The sequence below is a fragment of the Mustela nigripes genome, chromosome 6 (assembly GCF_022355385.1).
Source record: "Mustela nigripes isolate SB6536 chromosome 6, MUSNIG.SB6536, whole genome shotgun sequence".
NCBI classification, from domain to species: domain Eukaryota; kingdom Metazoa; phylum Chordata; class Mammalia; order Carnivora; family Mustelidae; genus Mustela; species Mustela nigripes.
Genome location: NC_081562.1, coordinates 99,085,777 through 99,091,679, shown reverse-complemented (window position 1 = coordinate 99,091,679; position 5,903 = coordinate 99,085,777).

Here is a 5,903-nt window from a genome sequence, read left to right as displayed (position 1 = left end):
TTTTAGTATTATTTGTTCCGGCTCTGTGAAAAATGTCAATGGTATTTTGATAGAGATTGCATTGAATGTATATATTGCTCTGGGTAGCATAGACATTTTAACAATATTATTCTTCCAGTCCATAAGCATGGAATGTTTTTCCACTTCTTTGTGTCTTCCTCAATTCATTTCACAAGTGTTCTGTAGTTTTCAGAGTATAGATCCTTGACCTCTTTGGTTAGGTTTATTCCTAGGTATCTTATGGGTTTTGGTGCAGTTGTAGATGGGATCAATTCCTTAATTTCTCTGTATTCTGTCTCACTGTTAGTGTATAGAAATGTGACTGATTTCTGTGCATTGATTTTATATCCTGCCACATTGCTGAATTGCTGTATGAGTTCTTGCAATTTTGGGGTGGAGTCTTTTGAGGTTTCCAAATAAAGTGTCATGTCATCTGCAAAGAGTGAGAGTTTGACTTCTTCTTTGCCAATTTCAATGCCTTTTATTTCTATTTGTTGTCTGATTGCTCAGGCTAGGACTTCTAGTATTGTCTTGAACATCAGTGGTCATAGTGGACATCCCTGCCATGTTCCTGACCTTAGGAGAAAAGCTCTCAGTTTTTCCCCACTAAGAATGATATTTGCTGTAGGCTTTTCACAGGTGGCTTTTATATTGAGGTAAGTTCCCTCTGTCCCTACACTATGGAGGGTTTTAATAAAGAAAGGATATTGTAATTTTTCTTGATTTTCTTTTCTTTGGCAGCAACCTGCCTAATTCTTTAGTCTTTCCAGGTGATTGAATTTCAAATGTACTCATAGGTCCTAGATTAAGTCATACAATCTCAAGCATGTCTTCAGTTTTTGATGAATATTTGTCCAGCTACTTTTGTGACTAAAGGTATGACTACTCTTAAAAATATTTTAAAAAATAGAATTAGCTCTTTCTCTACCAAGAGATTTTCAAAGGCAAAGACCTTATAGTCTTGATAAGATAAGATAAGGATAGCTTAGGCTCACTTAAACTGTAAGAACTGCCAGAAAAGGTGGCTCTTTTTACCTTTTTGTAAGTTTGGGTCCTTCTGAGAATGTTTTATTAAACATCAGGAGAAGCTAAAGTAGAATTTCCTCAAACCCATGTTTGTCTTCTAATTGAGGAACTATAGGAACATTATTATGTGAAAAGTTTGGATTTCTGAAGAATGAATTCATCAATCTTCAGAGTTTAAGCCATGTAATAATTCTTCTAATTTCATGTTTGTGTCTGAGCCACTCAACCGAATGAGTGTTCATGCCCTTCAGTGAGACCTGGCACATCATTTCACAGTTGATTGATTTTACTTCTTACCTAGTTCTATGAAGTAACCCTTCTGCCAAGCCACCTCCTGAATAGATCCTTGGAGTCCAAGTTAAAACCCACTCATTTCCTGAATTTGCATTCTCTGCTGATATTTCATAGCACCTTCTACCTCTAAGTTACTATTGCAGATGACCTGACCATAAGTCATCCTACTGTATCTATCTCCTCTTTCCAAATATAGCTTATCTGAGACATGAAAGAGTTGACAAACAGGATGCCACACCTTTGTTCTTTGGCTAAAGGGCACACTACTATGGGATCTCTGAACTCTTTTCAGCTGACCTCAGACCCAAACTGTGTATCTGTCTCAACATAGCATGCAAGGTAGCCACTCTAAATTGCATGGAAATGGCACAGAAAATAATTCCAGTTTGCCAAGCCTGACCCAGATGATGCCATATTTTGAACAGCATGAACTTGGCTGCGAAACGTGGGCTGAGTTTTCAAACCTGAAGCTTCCTACCAAGGTCAATGTCTGGTCAATTTTTTGATCAGTACTGGGGATAGTCACCCCATTTTCTAGCTCATTTAATTTTGGTTCTACATAGATTCTCTACACATATATAAGTTATCTATAACTACCTTGTACTTATAGCTGTCCTTTTTGTGTATATGATGTACACTTAGATTCCTGGTACCCTTGGATGATATTTCATTTATCATAAATAAATATTATGCCCATGGTGGGTGGTGATACCATATCTGGAGGGCCTGAAACCTTGGAATGGCAGTTGAAATGATTGGCTTTACCTAGAATTATTGAAGAATGAGAGGACTGTTCTCTTGTATGCCATTACTGTTTGGACAGATGTGTCCTTTTTATAGGACAATTCTTTTCTAAATAATTTATAAACAGAACCTGGGGGTACTGAAGTGTAACACAAATAACACTCAAGTTGGAAATTTTGCTTTTGCTTCTATTCTCTGAGCTGTTATAAATTGTACAGTAAAAATAATACATGGCATTTATTGACTATAAGTAGCAGAAGCCATAATAAGGACTTTACATACTTTATCTTATTTGATCCTCACAAATGCAATGAGATGGGTTAACCATCATTTTACAAATGAGGTCATGAGTCTCAGAGACATCAAATAAATTGAGCAAGAACACAGAGCCAATAGTGGCCCTGCTCAGATTTTAACTGTGGGTTTTCTTTCTTTATTTATTTTTTAAATTTATTTCTTTTCAGTGTAACAGAAGTCATTGTTTATGCACCACACCCAGTGCTCCATGCAATACCCACCACCTGGTTCCCCCAACCTCCCACCCCCCACCATAATACCATAATACCATAATAATACCCACCACCTGGTTCCCCCAACCTCCCACCCCCGGCCTCCTCAAAACCCTCAGATTGTTTTTCATAGTCCATAGTCTCTCATGGTTCATCTCCCCTTCCAATGTCCCTCAACTCCCTTCTCCTCTCCATCTCCCCATGTTCTCCATGTTATTTGTTATGCTCCACAAATAAGTGAAACCATATGATAATTGACTCTCTGCTTAACTTATTTCACTCAGCATAATCTCTTCCAGTCCCGTCCATGTTGATACAAAAGTTGGGTATTCATCCTTTCTGATGGAGGCGTAATACTCCATAGTGTACTCAAAATGGATGAAAGACGTCGTGGGTTTTCTTTCTTCCAAGACTAAGCTCTCTGCTAACTTGTTCCTGATGTAGCAACTGTCTTCATGTTTGCTGTCTGACTTCCAGTGGGTAGCCTAGTCTAGAAAAACATCTTTTCTATTGCCATATTCTTGTGATAACTGTCACAGAATTCATTTGTCTTCATAATTAGGCAGGTGTGAGGGGGAAAGAGGCTTTTGATTTCAGTGGTAGCTCTCGACTATCTGAAGACATCTTGAGATTCTGTTTCCTGGGCTTTGAAAGAGACACTTTCTTATATCTTTTAACAATTTTTGACAAACTAAAAACTGTTTTATCTTCCCTGTGTGGGTAAATTCAGGCTTCACCTTCTAGTTCCTTCTAATCTGGGACATTCAGAGCAAAAACCCATATATTAGCTAAGTAAGCCAAGCAACTCTAGAAACAGGCTACACAAGATCTTACAAAATTTCTGTCTTATTGCATTCAAAAATGTCCAGAATAGTGCTTCTTGAGAGAATATCCTGGGTTTGGCAATCATTTTTGGTAATAAGGATATGTTCCAGTACACAATAATCACATTAGAAAATAAAACTAGGCTGTGGTGAGTGCTGTGAAATGTATAAGCTTGATGATTCACAGACCTGTACCCCTGGGGCAAATAATACTTTATATATTAATAAAAAATCTATTATTAAAAAGAAAAGAAAACTAGTACTTTAAAAATGTTTGTTACTTTATTTTAATTAAAAAAACTAAGTTTTAAACATTAGTTAAAATGTAATTTGTAAGCTCAATGATATGGCTTAGAGGTAAATACAACTTTGCAAAACACAAGTATCTTAACCATTGAAAAAAATCTGATGTAAACAACAATTGCAAAGTCCAAAATAACAAGTATTTTGAGATATAATTGTCCACGAACAAGTAGAAGAACAAAGAGGATATTTACCCACAATGTGATCTAAGATATTATAATTTACTTTTCAAATATCATCATTGAACCAATATATATAAGAATATTTATGTTTTCACTATGACAATGTAAAAAATATTTTGTTAACTATGATTTTGTAAGTTAACTTGAAGGGCCATATGTATTGGCAGTGGATTAAAATTAATAATTGTAACATCATTTGAAAACAGACCAATTGTAACTTCTTACAAACTTTTATCTGGTGTTTTAAAAGATTAAAAATACATTATTTGAGGGACGCCTGGGTGGCTCAGTTGGTTAAGCAGCTGCCTTCGGCTTAGGTCATGATCCCAGCGTCCTGGGATCGAGTCCCACATTGGGCTCCTTGCTCGGCAGTAGCCTGCTTCTCTCTCTGCCTCTGCCTGCCATTCTGTCTGCCTGTGCTCGCTCTCTCCCCCTCTCTCTCTCTGATAAATAAATAAAATCTTAAAAAAAATACATTATTTGATATGAGTTTCAGAAAAACAAGGAAGAATATTATTTGCATTTTATATTGCTTTTTCTCTGTCACAATTCTTCCAGTGTTTTTAAGAATAGAATATGTGCATTCAATGCTTTTCCTGGAAAAAGTTTTAATAGTAAATGTCAAAATTAAACAATTAGAAGAAATTCATTAAAAAATAAGAATAGCAAGAACAAAATTAGCCATCTTGTATCACTCTTGTGGCACATTTTATTATAAAATCATTTTTATTATATACTTATTTCTTTTATCATCTTGTATGACATGGAAACCCATGAAGATAGGGTCCATCTTTACATCTGTGTTTTTTTAAGTTCTAAATAAATTCTATAAAATAAATATTTTATTTATTTTCCTTTTTTTATGTTGAACCAGAGGGATGTAATCCTCCCTATCCTGATATAACTGGACATCATGTATCTCTCAAATGCTCTATGTGCTGAAGGTGAGAAACAATGCAATAATTGAGATTAGAAACAGGCTTGATGCAATGAATGCAAGACTAGGAGAAGTAGAGGAATAAAGAAGTGATACAGAAGACAGAATAAGGGAAAATAATGAAGCTGAACAAAATACAGAAAGAAGAATTATTGAACATGAGAATAGACTTAGGGAACTCAGTGATTCCATCAAATGTGTTAACATTTGTATTATGGGAATCCCAGAAGAAGATAAAAGGAGGCCGAAAATCTATTTGAGGAAATAATAGCTGAAAAACTTCTCCAATTTGGAGAAGAAAACAGACATCCAGATCCAGGAGGCACAAGCACTCTCATCAAAATCAACAAAAGCAGGGGTGCCTGGGTGGCTCAGTGGGTTAAAACCTCTTTCTTCAGCTCAGGTCATGATCCCAGGGTTCTGGGACTGAGCCCTGCATTGGGCTCTCTGCTTGGTTGGGAGCCTACTTCCTCCTCTCCTGCTTCTCTGCCTACTTGTGATCTCTGTCAAATAAATGAATAAAATCTTTTAAAAAAGTCAACAAAAGCAGGCCAACACCAAGAAATATTGTAGTTGAATTTGCAAAATATAATAATAAATAAAAATCTTAGGGACATCTGGGTGGCTTGGTGGGTTAAGCCTCTGCCTTTGGTTCAGGTCATGATCTTGGGGTCCTAGGATCGAGCCCCACATCGGGCTCTCTGCTCAGTGGGGAGCCTGCTTTCCCCTCTCTCTCTGCCTGCCTCTCTGCCTACTTTCGATCTCTGTCTGTCAAATAAGTAAATAAAACCTTTAAAGAAAAAATCTTAAAAGCAGCAAAATGAAAGAAGTCCCATAACTTAGAAGGGAAGACCCATAAGGCTAGTTGCAGATTTCTCAACAGAAACTTGACAAGCCAGAAGAGAGTGGCATGATATATTCAAAGTACTGAATGGGAAAAGTCTCTAGCCAATAATACTCTATCCAGCAAGGATATTCAGAATTCAGAATGGGACAGATAAAGGGTTTCCCAGATAAACAGAAACTAAAGGAGTTCATGACCACTAAACCAGCCTCCTTAAAGGAGGCTCTTTGAATGCAAAGG